The sequence below is a fragment of the Rhinoraja longicauda genome, chromosome 10, assembly GCF_053455715.1.
Source record: "Rhinoraja longicauda isolate Sanriku21f chromosome 10, sRhiLon1.1, whole genome shotgun sequence".
In the NCBI taxonomy this organism is placed as follows: Eukaryota; Metazoa; Chordata; class Chondrichthyes; order Rajiformes; family Arhynchobatidae; genus Rhinoraja; species Rhinoraja longicauda.
In genome coordinates this window covers 28,162,595-28,181,986 of record NC_135962.1, presented here as the reverse complement: position 1 = coordinate 28,181,986, position 19,392 = coordinate 28,162,595, and the positions used below count along the sequence as shown (strand labels likewise).

General features: G+C 40.7%; 1 long non-coding RNA gene across 2 annotated transcripts; it reads right to left on the bottom strand.

The window, feature by feature from the left end:
* Positions 1 to 2,833: 2,833 nt before the first annotated feature.
* LOC144597641 (uncharacterized) lies at positions 2,834 to 19,167 on the bottom strand. 2 transcript variants are annotated; one of them, XR_013547778.1, is made up of 3 exons: positions 18,730 to 19,167; positions 5,495 to 5,592; positions 2,834 to 3,144 (listed from the first exon to the last, which is right to left on the bottom strand). It is a non-coding gene; the product is annotated as an uncharacterized LOC144597641 (long non-coding RNA). The 2 variants fall into 2 exon arrangements; XR_013547779.1 differs by lacking the exon at positions 2,834 to 3,144 and adding an exon at positions 4,236 to 4,372.
* Between the last annotated feature and the right edge of the window lie 225 nt (positions 19,168 to 19,392).

The following is a 19,392-nucleotide window of genomic DNA, read 5'->3' as shown; positions in this document are numbered from 1 at the left end:
AGAGAAACAATTGGGAGCAATTAGCGGGCTTGTGGGAGAGAATAGGTTACAGATAAATAATTGATAGGAACGCTCTGAAAGGTGGCAGAGATGTTAGGCCTTCTTCTCTGTTGTAACAAAATATAAATAATATAAAATATGAAAATTCCTCAAAGAAAAGCAGGTAGAGTAGGTGTTCAGACAAGAATCTAGTGGAAGGGCCTATCTCTTCAAATGGATGAAAGATAGGTTGAATAAATACCATTACAGTGTTTAATTGTCATATTTACTGACAATAGAACAATTAAACTATCACTTGCATCAGCATGAGAGGGTACATATCAAGTAAAACGGAATTTAAGCTGGCTTCCATTTAGGGAAAAAATGAAATATTTATAACTCAATATTTCTTTAACCCCTTGGCCATGAATACTTTCAGAGAAACTTTCACTCTTACTTCTAATGAAGATTTGCTTTGACAAGCCTAGGCAGCTCATGTTATTAACTCTTTTGTGAAATTTGATCATCTTTGGTTCATTCCCTGGTGCTTCAAACTATTTCCAGTGACAGGAAGTAAGGGGATATATGTTGAAAATTAACATAAACGTTGCTTATTACTTCAGCTGGACTGCTGATGAGTATTTTGTAAGCATTTGCAAACGATTAAAGATATTACCAAAAATTTATCCCAAACTTCTTTAGTATGATATTTTCCTTGAGGAGTTGAGGTTCCTCGCCCCTTCCTGATATTTAGAGATGTTGGAATAGTATTGCTGTTGTGACTCTTGGTAATCCTTAAGTCATGAAGTCACCTTCCAGTCAGTTATTCATGGCTGGGAGTTTCCGAGAATTACTCAAGCACTTAAAATTACAACTGACAGCCCCAGAGGAGCAGCATCAGTTTAGCTGCTCATGGCACTTTTAAGGAGAACCTCCTATATAAGAGGCTAGAGATCTGTTATGCAAAAACCCCAAAAGTCAAAACACTTTGTTTTTGGCATTCTGCCAAATGACTCTTCAGAGTGTAAACTGATGTTCGCCATCTCACACCATCTGCCACACATTCTCTCTCATCCACACTACCCAAAGTAAGGAACACTACTTGGGCACTTAATTTCAATGCTTTCTCTAGGTTCTCCCTGAAGGCCATCACTGAAGAAAGTAGTGATTGTTTCGAGTGTGTGCAGAAGACCTGATAAAGCTAGTCAGCCACACTGACTGAAAACATGGTTGAAAGTAAATGCACATGAACATGAGTATCCAGAAACAGGAGGAGATTGAGAAATGTTAGAACTTTTGATTAGCAAAGGTTGCCATCATAGTGAATTGCATGTCAACTTCTTCCACGTACCTGAATTATGATCAAAAGAGTGTATATTCCAAGCCTTCATTGTAAAGGGCAGCATTGTGGTGCAGCAGTACAATTGCTGCTTGTCAGCGCGAGAGATCCAGATTCAAACCTGACTATGGCTGCTGTCTGCCAAGAGTTTGTACGTTCTTCCCGTGGGTTTTCTCTGGGTGCTCTGGTTTCCTCCCACACTCCAAACACGTACAGATTTGTAGGTTAATTGGCTTTGGTAAAATTGTAAAATTGCCCTTATTGCGTAGGATAGTGCTCGTGTATGGAGGAATCAGTGGTCGGGGCAGACTCGGTGGGCTGAAGGGCCTGTTTCCCTGCTCTATCTCTAAAGTCTAAAGTCTTATCACTACCATTTCAAGAAAAAAATGTTTTGCGTCAAAATGAGAAATTAAAATGCACAATTCTAGAAGGACTCAAGCACTGTGCCGAACAACTGGCACCAGTCTACACAGACATTTTCAATCAGTTCCTGCAACTCTGCACTGTCCCTGCCTGCTTCAAAGTCTCCACTATTGTTCCTGTACCCAAAAAGCCAAGGATTACTGGTCTTAATGACTACAGGCCTGTCACACTGAACTCTGTAATCATGAAAACCCTTGAAAGACTTGTGCTGGTCCAACTGAAAAGTACAACAGACCCTTTCTGCTGCTGGACCCCCTGCAGTTTGTATACCAGGCCAATAGCTCAGTGGATGACCCAGTCAACCTAGGCCTGCACTTCATCCTCCAGCACCGAGGCCACCATCTACTCCACAATCTGAAAAGAGGATGTACTTCCTGCGGCCGCTGAGGAAATACAACCTGCCACAGGCAATGATGGTCCAGTTTTCCACTGCCATCATAGAGTCTGTCCTCACCTTCTCCATCATGGTCTGGTTCAGCTCAGCCACCAAACATGACACCCGGAGGCTGCAGCGCATCATTCGCTCAGCTGAGAAAGTTATTTATTGCAACCTTCCCTCCATCGATAAACTGTACGCTGCGAGGGCCAAGAAGCGAGTGGGTAAGATCATCTCTGACCCCTCTCACCCTGGCCACAAACTCTTTGAAGCCCTCCCCTCTGGGAGGCGACTGCAGACTATCAAAAACTCCACATCCAGACACAAAAACAGCTTCTTCCCATGAGCGGTAGCTCTACTTAACAGCCGCACTACACCACTACATTCTGGTCTGTGAGTCAAACACCTAAGAACTCTCTAAGGGCACTTTAGATATCTACATGTGCAATATATAGCAAAGCTGCCCCTTTTTACTCTTGCACTTTATTTTTACATTTTCTAATTACAATGGATTTTTTAAAATTGTCTGCTGTATATTGTGTTTTTACCATGTGCGAACAAGCACCAGGTCAAATCCTTGTATGTGTGAATACTTGACCAATAAATTTATCCTCATTCTGCTTTGTATTGATGCAGCCATTAATTATGATCTTTATTGATCTGTGAAATTCATCAACAAACTACAGATCTTTCAGACATGTTTGATTGTGTGGCGAAATGACATAACAAAATTGCAAACTAATTTCATTCACTCTCCATGAGAAAATGCAGATTAAACATTTTAATAACACAGAATTGAAAGATTGCTGATCAAATCTATTGATGATTTGTTTTTCTTTTTGGAAAATTACAGACTTGGAGGATGATATTTGCAACTGCACCTGGGGATTCTTCAATGTCCATGGCACGGATAAAACCCTAATTGGGCAAATTGAAATCTGGAGCCACAGGAAGGGAGGCACCGATTTGGGAGGCATCACATTCAAAGACCATGGGATGGAAGAGCAGCTGCATATGCAACAGCAGCCTGTAAGGAAAGAAGAAAAAAGGGTCTATTTTTTTAGAAAGGGGTTAATGGCACTAAATTTGGAAGCAGTGGAACAATCTCTTCGGGTGGAAACCAATTCTAATGTTAAATAGCATGAGAGCCAAAAAGGGATGGTAGGTGTTTAGTGGGAATAGTGTGAAAAGCCAGTGCCAATGTCACGATGAGAGGAGATCAGGTAAGGTTTGAGCTGAGAAAATAGAGAAATGGGAGAAAAATGCAGATTTAAGGATAAGGTGAGGGAATCCAGGGGTAAACTTGGATTGGTAAGCAAGGGGAAGAACATGATCTGGCAGAGCTTGTCCACATAGGAGCAGGTATTTGGGCCTTTATGTCTCATCCACTGTTCAATAAGATGATGGCAGATCATGACAGCTTTTTCATGCAAGGAGTGTTGCGTATATAGGTGGAACAAGCTGCCTGAGGAAGTGGTGGTGGTGAGCATAATTACAAAGTTTAAAAGACATTTGGACAGGTTCATAGATAGGAGGGTTTTGAGGGATACAGTATGTGCCCAATGCAGGCAAATGGGATGAGCTCTGGGAGGCACCTTGGTCTGTACTAATGGGTTGGATGGAAGGGCCCGTTTTTGTGCTGAATGATCATATAAGGAAATTATATTTAAAAACCAAGGCAGAGGAGTAGATTGGAGTTTATCCTTAGATCAATTTGAGGAATTGGAACACATGAATCCAGCCTTTCAGCACTGTTATAGGTGAAAGACAGTAATGACAATTTTATTAGTCAATGTAGGACTGGGATGGAAGTTACCACATTCATGCTGATTTAAAAAAGTTAAGCAATTATCTTTCATCGCTAAACTGCTCAAGGTTTCCTCCTGGTGGCTGATAACAAAATTGACCAACTTTATAATAATTTACGAAGGTTAGATAATTACCCCCCATGCTTTTAAAACAATAATTCATACTTATTTGTAAGAGGGATGCCTTTTTCTATTTTATGATGTTTTTGCAGCAGATATCAGAACAAGCCAAATTCCAAGACAAAACATTAAATTCTTTAAAAAATGGGTGTTTAGCAGATTATTGAGAGACATAAACATTGTCAGGCACCTGGAAAAAGCAGTGAGTAACTTCACTAAAACTAAATGACTCACGTGAATTTGACTGAGTCAAATTGTCAATTATACTTTCAAATCCTAATCCAAGATTTTTCTTTGCATTAATATTTTCATTGTAAATGTATGTTGCTGTGGTTGGGGGCACAGGATAATAATTTATTTCTTCTTTTAGGCTTAATAACATTTTAAATATTGTAAGAAATTGCAAAACTGTTTTGTGACTAGTGCTACAAGCAATATAATCTTCAAAGATAGAAACATTAGATAGATATTGCATATTTTGTGCAAAAAATACCGTAAATATGTAAACCATTGTGATATGAGTGGAGTCCAATTTTAGAAGACTACTGATTATGGTTTCTAGTGAGAAGTCAGTAAATATCTTTTTAAAATAACACATTAAAACAGAATGTCCTAGCACATGTGTTAAACTACAATCTTTTCTTCTGAAGTGGGATTTTCACTCTGACTATTCATTACTATTTTAATCACTAATTTTGGTCAAAGGCTTCTTAAAATCATAAAGTCCCTTTAAAACTAAACATTATTATTTGTATTTTACACATTTCCAAACTTTGCTCAATCTTCATTCATTCATTCATAAATCAAAATTCTATGAAATTCTATGAGTATAGAAGTTGGGAGGTCATGTTGCAGTTGTATAAGATGTTCGTGAGGCCGCATTTCGAGTAATGTGTTCAGTTCTGGGCACCATGTTATAGGAAAGATGTTGTCAAGCTGGAGTGGATACAGAGAAAATTTACAAGGATGTTGCCAGGACTAGATGATGTGAACTATAGGGAGGGTAGGCTGAGACTCTATTCCTTGGAGTGCAGAAGGATGAGAGGTGATTTTATAGAGGTGCATAAGATCATGCGAGGAATAGATCGGGTAGATGCACAGAGTCTCTTGCCCAGAGTAGATGAATCGAGGACCAGATGACATAGGTTTAAGGTGAAGGGGAAAAGATTTAATAGGAATCTGTGACATAAAGGGTGGTGGGTGTATGGAACAAGCTGCCAGAGGCGGTAGTTGAGGCAGGGACCATCCCGGCGTTTAAGGAACTGTTGGACAGGTACATGGATAGGACAGGTTTGGAGGCATATGGGCCAAATGCAGGCAGGTAGGACTAATGTAGCTGGGACATGTTGGCCAGTGTGGCCATCGGACCAAAGGGCCAGCTTTCACATTGTATCACTCTGTGACTCTAAATTACAGATCTATAAATTTTAATGATAGAGATGTTCTGACCTCTGAAAGAAGTTATTCAGTTGACCAGCTCAAAGCCTTTAAATCTGTTCTGGTGCCTTGCTAATTTCTTGGGTCTTGGCAATGAAGGTCTGCATTTTCTGTAAGAACAATGAAAAATAACGTTAAAATTGAAATTGATTTCAATTGATTGTAAAAAGATTACATGTTTATTGGCATACAAATTAATAAAGAAATTAAAGGTAGACACAAAATGTTGGAGTAACTCAGCAGGTCAGGCAGCATCTCAGGAGAGAAGGAATGGGTGACGTTTCGGGTCAAGACCCTTCTTCAGATTTGAAACAGCATCTGCAGTTATTTTCCAACACCTAATAAAGAAATTAAGATCAGTTGCAACCTTTGTGTTATTGCCTTCAGCCTTTGTGATTATCTCCATGCTTTTCTCCCCCAAGTGGCTCATCTGCCAATCAAACCCTCACTATTTGGATCCACCTATTACTTACCAGCTCTTAGTTCCCCTTGCTTCTTTCTCCCAGCTGTCGCCCCTCTCTTGGAGACCTATTATGTTCTCCATGTGATTTTCCTCACCCGCGTTACAAGGTAACTTGCCACCAGTCATAATGTGACTGCAACTAGGAACCATTTGTGTAGGTAATCACACACTTAACTTGCAATATGTCACTCAAATAATTGCAAATTGCATCATACACGTCCTATGCATCAGATTTGTGGAGTAAGTGAAATTAGATCTCTTTTCCCCCTCTTTTCCTCCCTGTCCCCTACCATCCATATGCCTCCCTCTTCCTATTCATTGGGTATTTCTAAGGCGGAGATTGACAGATACTTGGTTGGTAAGGGTGTCAATGATTATGGGGAGAAGGCAGGGGAATATGGTTGAGACAGAAAGATAGATAAGCCATGATTGAATGGTGGATTGGACCTGATGGGCCAAATGGCCTACTTCTGCTACTATGGCTTATGAACATCATTTCCTCTGGGAACATCCTGCCCTCTGGGAGGCGCTATAGGAGCCTAAGGGCCAGGACAAATCAACTCAAGAACAGTTTCTTTCCCTGGGCAATAAGAACAGTGAACGGAAGCACATGATTCGGCTACTATCATTTTCAAAAAAGAAACTTTATTTTAAGAATTTTTAAGTGTTTAATCCACTCATTATTTATTAGGATTTTAAATCGGTTTTTATATGATACTGGCATTTGTTGTGTTGGTTCGTATGTCTGTGCAATTGTCTCTGCACTGTCGCACTGTTATCAGTTGTAGCATTTCTAATTTCGTTGTACCTTGTGTACAATGACAATAAAGGCATATTATTATTATTATCTGACATCTTTCTGTCCCTTTTTTACCTCTAGCCTTTGTCACTCATTCCACCCCTTTGCCAATCATGCCCCCACACCCTTAACATGTATTCACCCATCACTTTCAAACATTGTCCCACCCCCAGCCTCTCTTTTCCAGCTTCCTCCTCCCTACTCCAATCAGTCTGAAGAAGGATCCCAACCTGAAAATGTGTTTGTCTACTCTCTATGAAGATACTGGCTGAACTGCAGAATTCCTCCAGGACATTGTGTTTTGCTTGAGATTCTAGCACCTGCAGTTTCTTGTGTCTCCATAATTTAATTCTAAACCATGATAAATTAGAAAGCATCTATCACATAACCTTCATATTTGCAATTGGACAATCTTGAAATTATTTGAATAATGTTAAAGTGACAAAAAAGCTAAAATTCTATGTTGATTTTCATTTTGCACTCATTTTGGAGCTACATCTGGTCTAAGATCCCCAGCACTACTATTAACTTTGCTGTTTGCAAAGCACATTCTTCAAATATTTGGACTGGAAAGGGCTGATGATGCCTGTGAAAACAATGTGGAATGTCAGCTTACTGTCAGCTCAGTTTGTTCCAGAAATGGGATTTAGCTTATTCAAAGCTTTGTTTGAGCTTTCTTATTGAGTGACCAACAATCCATATAACATTGTCCAGTAAAATATTTTGAATTCACAGTCTGCACAAATAACAAGTGAATTCTTTCATTTGGCCTAAACATTTTACGCAAGGTTATTCAATTATTTACTTAAACAATAGAGGGGCAGTCTAAAACGATTCAGTTGTAGCTTATTCCGAATTGGCCGTGTACTGACCTTAGTCATGGAACTGTACAATTGTTGATGCACTCTGACAGATATGGTGAGAATTATTATCTAGTGGTTAGTTTATGGATTCTAGTGGTTTGTGGATGCGGAATTTTCTACTGTAGGAAGGGAGAAGAAAGACATTCCACACAGGCCATTTGATACCACAAGTACATCTAAATCCGATTTTCGTTTAGTTTAATTTAAAGATATAGCATGGGAATAGGTCCTTCAGTCCACTGAGTCCATTCCGAAGATCGATCACCCGTAGACACAAGCACTATGTTATCCCACTTTCACATCCACTCGCTACACATAAGGAGCAATGTTACAGAGGCCAATTAACCCATAAATCTGAACATCTTTGGGATCTGGGAGGAAACTGGACCACATGTATCCCACATGGTCACAGGGAGAAAGCGCAAACTCCACATAGAATCAGTGAGTCAAGGTGAAGAACAATCTGAAGAAAGATCCCAACCAGAAACATTATCTGTCCAATGTCCTTCCATTTATTTATGCTGCCTGATCAGCCAAGTTCATCCAGCAGTTTGCTCTTGCTCTTACTTTTTTGTTATAATTTCATAGGCAAAATAAAGATGAATGCATTACCAAGTAGTTACTTATTTTATGTCAATTTGATGTGGATTAAGCATGCTAAATACCTATATATATATATATATATATATATATATATATATATATATATATATATACGTGATCTGATATTTTTAAAATAATGTTATCACTGCCTTTTCATTGAAAAAAAAATCACTCAGACAAGAAACAAGCACCAGCACATTATTTTTCAAATGTCACCAAACAATATATACTGCAACAAAAAAAAAACCAGAAACTAACAAATAAAGAACATTCTATCAAGGCAACCCACATGATCACAATAACTTACTTCACACCTAAGTTGGATTATATAGTCTATTCTCATTATCACGGAACTCTTTATGACGCGTTTTGGTTATAGCGGACGGAGCAAGCCCACAGTAATCGGACACCATGGTCTCCATAAGAAACGGACCACTAGGTACACTGTGGAGGCCACAAAATTGACAAGCAATTGTTTTGATCGACACTTCCGCAATGATACTTTATTTAACAATGTAACAAACAGCCTTTAGTATTTTTAGCTTGCCACAACAAAAATACATTTTTAGCTGCTAAAACAAACGTTGCATTTGAAAACAACTCATTGTTTCATGGAGTTACTGCTAGATGGTTGGAGTGAAACCCTTACTCAGTTATAATGGACAATTGGCAATAACGGACACCATTCCTCCATCCCTCCTCCCCCATGGTCCAATTTCATGAGGGTTATCTGTAGGTAATTTCTGGTTAGATCTTAAAATGCCAAAATCACCATTTACTCATTATTTCATCACATTGATGTGTTATGTAGGTGTAATATTTTGTTATTATGGTGAAACTACAGTTGACTTTTAAAAATTACCCCTAAGTATCAAATATATATTAAAATGAAAATTACTTTTTTTTTAAAGTAATAGTAAAACATAATACTTTTTTACACTTCTGGATACTAAGAAAGCTTTGACATTGGATCTGGTTTCTCTTGAAATAATCAAGAAAGATAATAAAACCATCTACACAAAGTAGAATTATTTCTTAGTACATCAAAATATATCCAGTTATATTTAATCAATATGGAATTCCATCATTTTAACATGTATCATATTGCAGCTTCCTTTAATATAGTTATTAACCATGCCTCCAATTTTGCCATTAACCGTAAAATTGAATATTATCCAAATAGTATTTTATACATCCCACCAGATATATACGGTATATTTAATATAACTGTAGGAGCCATTTATGCTTAAGAAACAGCGTTTGGAAGATCCGTTTTTGGTATCTCAGAGTGCGGTGTGTGCGTAAGCTATCCCTCCATTCCATCCCCGAGCAGTAAAGGTTATCGAAGTTGGACTTTGAGAAGGTATAGAAACTGCCATTACAATAACATCTTCTCATATATTGCACTAAATGTTTTGACCAGGTATCAAACCTTATGCCAACAAATTCTAATTCTTTCTCAAAAGATAAATGAACATTGTTCAAAATAGCTAGAGATCTCATGCAAACTCCTTCAAATCTGTGCTAGGGATTTTTTACTTCGATCACATGAAGTTTGAAAATATGACTGGGGATTCCCCTGATGCATCTCGTTGAACACCTAATATTGTGTTTATGATAAGTTTTAATCTACAATTTGAGAGGGAGAAGGGGAAATCAGAAGTATCACAGTTGATCAAAGGGGACTATGGAGGTATTAGGGAGGAGCTGTCCAAAGTTGATTGGAAGGAGACCCTAGCAGGGATGACAGTGGAATAGCAATGGTAGGTATTTCTGGGAATAATACAGAAGGTGCAGGATCAGTTCATTGCAAAGAGGAAGAAATGTTCCAAGGGGAGTAAGAGGCGACCGTGGCTGACAAGGGAAGTCAAGGACAGTGTAAAAATAAAAGAGAAGAAGCAAAGATGAGCGGGAAGCCAGAGGATTGGGAGACTTTTAAAGAGCAACAGAGGATAACTAAAAAGGCAACACCGGGAGAAAAGATGAGGTGCGAAGGTAAGCTAGCCAAGAATATAAAGGATGATATAGAAACATAGAAAATAGATGGAGACCAATTGGCCCTTTGAGCCAGCACCGCCATTCATTGGCTGATCATCTACAATCAGTAACCTGTAACCTGTGCCTGCCTTCTCCCCATATTCCTTGATTCCACTAGTCCCTAGAGCTCTATCTAACTCTCTTTTAAATTCATCCAATGAATTTGCCTCCACTGCATTCTGTGGCAGAGAATTCCACAAATTCACAACTCTCTGGGTGAAAAAGTTTCTTCTCATCTCAGTTTTAAATGGCCTCCCCTTTATTCTTAGACTGTGTCCCCTGGTTCTGGACTCCCCCAACATTGGGAACATTTTTCCTGCATCTAGCTTGTCTAGTCTTTTTATGATTTTATGCGTCTCTATAAGATCCCCTCTCATCCTTCTAAACTCCAGTGAATACAAGCCTAGTCTTTCGAATCTTGAATGAATGAATGAATGAATGAATGAATGAATAAGTTTATAGGCCAAGTATGCAGATACAAGGAATGTGCCTTGGTGCTCCGCTCACAAATGACAACACAAACATACAGTTAACAATTAAGAATAAAGCATAAACACATCAAAACAATAAGGATACACCATTATGGTCTAAACATGTGGGTGAAAATAAACCAGAGCAAAAAAGAGACTACAGACTTTGGTTATTGAGTAGAACTATCACTCGTGGAAAAAAGCTGTTTTTATGTCTGGCTGTTGCTGCTTTGACAGTCCGGAGTGCTTCGAAGAGTTTGTGGCCAGGGTGAGAGGGGTCAGAGATGATCTTGCCCGCTTGCTTCCTGGCCCTTGCAGTGTACAGTTCGTCAATGGGAGGAAGGTTGCAGCCAACAACCTTCTCAGCTGTGCGAACGATCCGTTGCAGCCTCCGGATGTCGTGCTTAGTGGCTGAGCCAAACCAGACCATGATGGAGAAGGTGAGGACGGACTCAATGATAACAGTATAGAATTGGACCATCATTGCCTGTGGCAGATTGTGTTTCTTCAGTTGCCGAAGGAAGTACATCCTCTGTTGGGCCTTTTTGACTGTGGAGTCGATGGTGGCCCCCCATTTAAGGTCCCTGGAGATGATGGTTCTGAGGAACTTAAATGACTCCACAGATGTGACTATAGTGTTGTTGATGGTGAGTGGGGGAGGGGAGGGGGGTCTCTTCAAAAATCTACAATTAGTTCTACTGTCTTGAGAGCATTGAGTTCCAGGTTGTTGCGATGGCACCAGGACGCCAGCTGTATCACTTCCCATCTGTAGGCAGTCCAATCAGGGTAGTGTCATCCGCAAACTTGAGGAGCTTGGCAGAGGAGTCTGTGGAGGTCCAGTCGTTGGTGTAGAGAGAGTAAAGGAGAGGGGAGAGTACGCAGCCTTGTGGTGCTCCTATGCTGAGGGTCTGCGGGTCCGAGATGTGCTTTCCCAGCCTCACGTGCTGCTTCTTGTCCATCAGGAAGTTGATGATCCACTGACAGAGGGGTTCAGGCACAGTCATCTGGGACAGTTTGTAGTGTAGTAGCTCTAGCACAATGGTGTTAAAAGCAGCGCTAAAGTCCACAAACAGAATCCTGGCATAGTCCCCTTGTGGTCTAGGTGCTGGAGGATGAAGTGCAGGCAAGATTGACTGCGTCGTCCACCGATCTATTGGCCCTATATGCAAACTGCAGGGTGTCCAGCAGGGGGTTTGTGATGTTCTTCAGCTGGGCCAGCACAAGTCTTTCAAAGGTCTTCATGACTACAGAGGTAAGTCCGACAGGCCTGTAGTCATTAAGACCAGTGACCCTTGTCTTTTTGGGTACAGGGACAATAGTGGAGACCTTGAAGCGGGCAGGGCCAGCGCAGGTTTACAGGGACTGGTTAAAAATGTCTGTGCAGAACAGTGCCAGTTGTTCGGCACAGAGCTTAAGCTGACATCTTTCCTCATATGTCAGTCCCTCCATCCCAGGGATTAACCTCGTGAACCTACCATGCACTGCCTCAATAGCAAGGACGTCCTTCCTCAAATTAGGAGACCAAAACTGCACACAATACTCCAGATGTGATCTCACCAGGGACCTACACAACTGCAGAAGGACTTCTTTGCTCCTGTACACAAATCCTCTCGTTATGAAGACCAACATGCCATTAGCTTTCTTCACAGCCTGCTGTACCTGCACGCTTACTTTCAGTGACTGGTGTACAAGGACACCAAGGTCTCGTTGCACTTCCCCTTTACCTAATCTGACACCATTGAGATAATAATCTGCCTCCTTATTTTTGCCGCCAAAGTGGATAACCTCACATTTATCCACATTATACTGCATTTGCTATGCATCTGCCCACTCAATCAACCTTTCCAAGTCACCCTGCAACCTCCTAACATCCTCATCGCAGTTCACACTGCCACCGAGCTTTGTGTTATCCACAAACTTGCTAGTGATACTTACTAAGATAGTAAAAGCTTCTTTTGGTATCTGAAGAGGAAAAAAATAGTTAAGACAAATGTAGGCCCCTTGAAGATAGAAACAGGTGAATTTATTATAGGTGGAACAAGGAGATGGCAGAAGAGTTGAACAGGTACTTTGGATCTGTCTTCACTAAGGAAGACACAAATAATCTCCCAGATGTACTAGTGGCCAGAGGATCTAGGGTGACGGAGGAACTGAAGGAAATTCACATTAGGCAGGAAATGGTGTTGGGTAGACTGACGGGACCGAAGGCTGATAAATCCCCAGGGCCTGATGGTCTGCATCCCAGGGTACTCAAGGAGGTGGCTCTAGAAATCGTGGACACATTGGTGATCATTTTCCAATGTTCTATAGATTCAGGATCAGTTCCTGTGGATTGGAGGGTAGCTAATGCTATCCCACTTTTTAAGAAAGGAGGGAGAGAGAAAACAGGGAATTATAGACCAGTTAGCTTGACATCGGTGGTGGGGAAGATGCTGAAGTCAATTATAAAAGATGAAATAGCGGCACATTTGGATAGCAGTAACAGGATGAAATAGCAGCACATTTAGAAAGCAGTCAGCATGGATTTACGAAGGGGAAATCATGCTTGACTAATCTTCTGAAATTTTTTGAGGATGTAACTAGGAAAATGGACAAGGGAGAGTCAGTAGATGTAGTGTACCCGTACTTTCAGAAAGCCTTTGATAAGGTCCCACATAGGAGATTAGTGGGCAAAATTAGTGCACATGGTATTGGGGTATGGTACTGACATGGATAGAAAATTGGTTGGCAGACAAGAAACAAAGAGTAGGGATTAACAGGTCCCTTTTTAAAATGGCAGGCAGTGACTAGTGGGGTACCGCAAGGCTCGGTGCTGGGACCGCAGCTACTTGCAATATACATTAATGACTGAGATGAAGGCATTAAAAGTAACATTAGCAAATTTGCAGATGACACAAAGCTGGGTGGCAGTGTGAACTGTGAGGAAGATGCTATGAGGTTGCAGGGTGACTTGGACAGGTTGTGTGAGTGGGCAGATGCATGGCAGATGCAGTTTTATGTGGATAAATGTGAGGTTATCCACTTTGGTGGTAAGAACAGGAAGGCAGATTATTATCTGAATGGTGTCAAGTTAGGAAAAGGGGAAGTACAACAAGATCTGGGTGTCCTAGTGCATCAGTCACTGAAAGGAAGCATGCAGGTACTGCAGGCAGTGAAGAAAGCTAATGGTATGTTGGCCTTCATAACAAGAAAAGTTGAGTATAGAAGCAAAGAAGTCCTTCTGCAGTTGTACAGTGCCCTAGTGAGACCACACCTGGAGTATTGTGTGCAGTTTTGGTCTCCAAATTTGAGGAAGGACATTCTTGCTATTGAGGGAGTGCAGCGTAGGTTCACAGTGTACACTGGAATTTAGAAGGATGAGAGGGGATCTTATTGAAAAATAGAAGATTATTAAGGGATTGGACACGCTAAAGCCAGGAAACATGTTCCCAATGTTGGGGGAGTCCAGACCCAGGGGCCACAATTTAAGAATAAGGGGTAGGCCATTTAGAACGGAGATGTGGAAAAACCTTTTCACCCAGAAAGTTGTGAATCTGTGAAATTCTCTGCCTCAGAAGACAGTGTAGGCCAATTCTCTGGATGCTTTCAAGAGAGAGTTAGCTAGAGCTCTGAAAGATAGCGGAGTCAAGGGATATGGGGAGAAGGCAGGAACAGGGTACTGATTGTGGATGAACAGCCATGATCACAGTGAATGGCGGTGCTGGTGCGAAGAGCCGAATGGCCTACTCCTGCACCTATTGTCTATTGTCTGTACTTGTTCTCACTTAGCACACATCCGACAATGACCTGTTTCCTTTATTATCGTTACTATTTTGCATATCTTTCATTCATTTGGTCTATATTTCTCTACATCACAGTCTTTCTCTCTCGTTTTCCATTCCCCTGACTCTCAGTCTGAAGAAGGGTCTCGACCCAAAACGTCATCTATTTGTTTTCTCCAGAGATGTTGTCTGACCCGCTTAATTACTCCAGCTTTTTGTGTCTATATTCTCCTGAGAGTTCCTTTCCTTAGAAAGCAACAAAACTAGTCAAATAAATTGACAAACTTGAATTTACTTCAATCTCTGAGGCTTTCTGGTCAATTTATGTTGCAATAAATAAAATATTGCAACCGTACAGCTTCAAACCATCTAATTTTTCCAGTTATCCAACCCTGTGGTATTATTAGTAATCATGGAAAAATATTATCAATCTTGTTTACCAACGAAATGACTGAATATTATTGGGGAAGGGAGAGGAAGTGGTGGCGAAATTGGGCACAAAATTTGTTAATAACTAATTAGAAGCCCAATTTGTACAGCACATAATTTTTTTCTCAACTAAAAATCTAACCTCAGTTCAATTTAATATAATATTCCATGTAATCGTTAAACAATTTATTATTTTGTGTGCTTCCAAAGAATAATTTCTCAAATAACAACTTTCCAATTGTTCCTCCAAACAGAGACATCTATTGCTTGGCATGCAATCTGTTCCATTACGATTCCTCAGTTGTTTTTGAACATCAAGAATTGGAAATGACATGTGGCACCAACAGAGCACACCATGTTTTCTACTGTTATAGCAAATTTGATATTCTGTTATTGTTGTTACTTGCTGACCTGCATTGGTTGCATGTCTTCAACATTGAATGAGTCATTTGGCAAAAAAAAATAGAAACATGGAGTATTCTTTTTAATGGTGAGAGAATGAAAAGTAATGATGTTCAGAGGGATCTGGGTGTTCTTGCACATGAATCATTAATTGAAGGATTCCAACATTGATTCACCAGGTTGAATTCTAGTCAGAAGGTTTGTTGCATGAGCACTGATTAATCAAACTGCACCCACATTCTCTTTAATCTAGGAGAAAAACATGATCTGATTGAAATGTACCTAATTCTTATGCGGTTTTATAGTTCTGCGGATAATATTTCTCACGTCTGAGATACTTATGACCAGAGGGTATACATTTAAAGTGAGGTCCACCATCTGTTAAGTTTGTCCAACATCTGCCTATTAAAACCCCCCTCACCTGTATCAACCTATTACCTGCCAGGCTTTGTCCCGCCCTTCCTCTCTTCCAGCTTTCTTCCCCCTCCCCATCCCCAACCCACAATCAGTCAGAAGTTGGATCCTGACCTGAATGTCACCTATCCATGTTGCCCAAAGATGCTGCCTGAATGGCTGAGTTACACCCACAAGTTGTTTAAAAAAAGAAAATTAAGTAAGGGATTGACAAAGACATAGAGAGAAAAAAAAATCTTCATCCCAAAGGTAGATAATCTTTGGAATTCTCTAACTACGCAGGCTTCAGAGGCTCAGTATCTGAGCACATTTAAAATAGAGATCAATAACTTCTTGGATAGTAAAGGATCTCAGGGAGGTAGGACCAATGCAGGAAAGTAGAGCTAAAGTAAAAGATCGACCATGGTCTTCTTGAATGGTGGAACAGGTATGAGGGGTTGAAGCAAACTTCCACTTCTGTTTCTTGTATTCTTGCTGATGAAGTACTTTTCACCATCTTTAACTAGTCCAACAAATTTCTTGAAAGAACATTTTTTCTTCCTTTGTGCAGTGTGTGACGCATAACTGTATTAAATATTCTTCCTGTTGGCCAGTCCACTCACTTTTTGTTTAGATGTAATTTTCCTTAATTTCTGGGGTGCCATTTTCCATTTTTCTACTCTTCCAAGCTTAATATCAAGCCCAAAAGTAACCACATTTAATTGTGCTTTGGTCACAAGACATTGATGTAAGTTAGAATCGGCATGAATTCTAAGTTCTGGACCACTCCATTTAATTTTTACCCAATTCTTAAGAAACTGGTTGAAGGGCCGAAAGTAATGTTCATCTTTTCATGCATGCCCTGAACTTTTAAGTTTAATTGACAATCTTGGAAGGGGAATATATGAACTTTTGCGTACACAGATTTATAAGCTTTGGCTGTTAATTCCAAAAGAAATCAAGGTGTTGAAAAGACGACCTTCCTTATTTAAAGGATGTCTCAAAGCTGTCTCATATATGGAGATTAATGACCTTTGACATTTTTTTTATGTCCAGTCAACATCTTGTTAGCCTTTCTCTGATCTATTACTACATCATTAGAATCCACGGATTCCCTCATAATAATTGATGCTAGTTCCTAAGTAACTGTGGCTTATGAAGTCAAGCATTTACATCAAGCCCTCAATTTTCCTGAAAAAAGCTGCAGATAGTTGGGAATAACATTAATGTTAAAGATTTATACAAAATAAATGGTGAAAACTAACTCCATTCGAAAAATGAGCTTTTTTGCTGGAGCAACAGGTAGAACTACCGCAAATCATAAAGCAAATATGACAGATGCAAGAAAAATTGCTGAAGAAAATGGTGTAGATACTCATCCAGTCAGACAGAGAGAACCCTTCCTCTTTCTTGAAACATCCTTTCCCCAAATCTTATGGAAGATCATCAACTAAATCGATGTTGGCCCTCCATTTAAGGTCCTTGGAGATAATGGTTCCAAGGAACTTAAATGACTCCACAGATGTGACTGTGGTGTTGTTGATGGTGAGTGGGGGGAGGGGAGGGGAGCTCCCCTAAAGTCTACTATCAATTCCACTGTCTTCATATCATATCATATATATACAGCCGGAAACAGGCCTTTTCGGCCCACCAAGTCCGTGCCGCCCAGCGATCCCCGTACATTAACACTATCCTACACCCACTAGGGACAATTTTTACATTTTACATTTACCCAGCCAATTAACCTACATACCTGTACGTCTTTGGAGTGTGGGAGGAAACCGAAGATCTCGGAGAAAACCCACACAGGTCACGGGGAGAACGTACAAACTCCTTACAGTGCAGCACCCGTAGTCAGGATCGAACCTGAGTCTCCGGCGCTGCATTCGCTGTAAAGCAGTAACTCTACCGCTGCGCTACCGTGTCTTAAGAGCATTGAGCTCCACATTGTTACGAAGGCACCAGGATGCCAGCTGTGTGACTTCCTGTGGGCAGATTCAATCAGGGTTGTGTCGTCCGCAAACTTGAGAAGCTTGACAGAGGAGTTTGTGAAGGTGCAGTCGTGGGTGTAGAGAGAGTAAAGAGTAAAGAGGGAAGAGTAAGCAGCCTTACGGTGCTCCTATGCTAAGGGTCTGCAGGTCCGAGATTTCATCTTATGAAAGACCAGATTCACAAGATCCCCTCCTTCAATCTGGACAAGAAGCTACATCTATACAAGAAGCAAGAGGGAATAATTACAAAGCGCTCTCCAAAATGGCCCATGAAACATATAACAAACACTTTAATGCTCAGTTTACAAACAATGAAGAAAACATCACACAATACATAACACTACCCCTGAAATAATTACCTGTATCTGGCTTCATCATTCAAATTGAAAATTACCAGTTACACTGTATTCACAACAGATGCAAGAAAAAACACTCAGTTTTCTCCAAATTATCGTCTACACTTTCTCTTATCTTGCACAGCCAAATTTACTATCATCTAAAAACATAAGGCAACTGCATAATCCAACTCAGGTTCCTCCTGAGGTTTCCACCATCAAAGAAGCTGGCCTCCAGCAAATTCAATCACTCCATGTGCTATAAAGAATTGCAGAGAGCATGGGAGTCAGCAGAGGTTTTGGAACAAGACAACATCTCAATCGTAATTCAGAAAAACTCCAGATTAGCTCCTCCAGCATAGTTATAACACCAGTACTGTGTCTATCAAATAACGTGGGGAAACTGCCCAGGTGAGCATCAGGTTGATTACTCTTTATTAATCATCTGCTTTGATGTAACGTGTAATTGATAGTGCTTTCAAATATAACTTAATCAACAATACCCTTCTCACTGTTGTTTGATTTGTTTACCCAGGACAATTAATTCCAGAGCTCATTCCAGCCTTCATCTCAACAAGGCTAAGGAGCTCAATTCAAAGGTTTCAAAGGGCTTTTATTGTCACATGCACCAATTAAGGTACAATGATGTGCAAATTACCATACAAAAAAAACAACAAGCCACACAACTACATAAAAGTTACCATAAACATCCACCACAGCGGACTCCTCACATTCCTCACTGTGATGAAAGGCAAAAAAGTCCAAACTTCTTCCTCTTTATTCTCCCGCGGTCGGGGCAGTCGAACCATCCGTCAGGGTGATCGAAGCACCCGCAGCCGGCATTCGAAGCCCCCGCGTCGGGGCGATCAAAACTCCCACGTTGGGGCGGTCGAAATTCCCTTGTTTTGGAGTTCCTGAAGTCGGTCTCTGACCAGAGACCGCAGGCCCCGTGATGTTAAGTCCGCAAGCACCCACAGTTGGAGCTCCGAGGTCGACCCTTAACAAAGGGATCACAAGCTCTGTGATATTAAAGTCACGTAGGCTCCCCACGGTGGAGCTTTCAAAATTGGTCTCCAGCAAAGGCTGCCAACTCCTCAATGTTAGGCCGCAGTGCGGACAGAGATACAATACAGAAAAAAATCGAGGTAAAAGATTAGAAAAAGTTTCCCCCAACTCCCCCCCCCCCCCCCCCCCCCCCCCACACAAAACAAGCTAAAGAACACTAAAAACATACATTTAACACATACAATACAAAGAAGGAAAGGACAGACAGACTGTTGGCGAGGCAGCCATTGCTGGCGCCACCCGGTGGTTGAGAAGAATTCCAGAGGTGAAGTGAGAATCAATGCCCTTGACTCAATCAT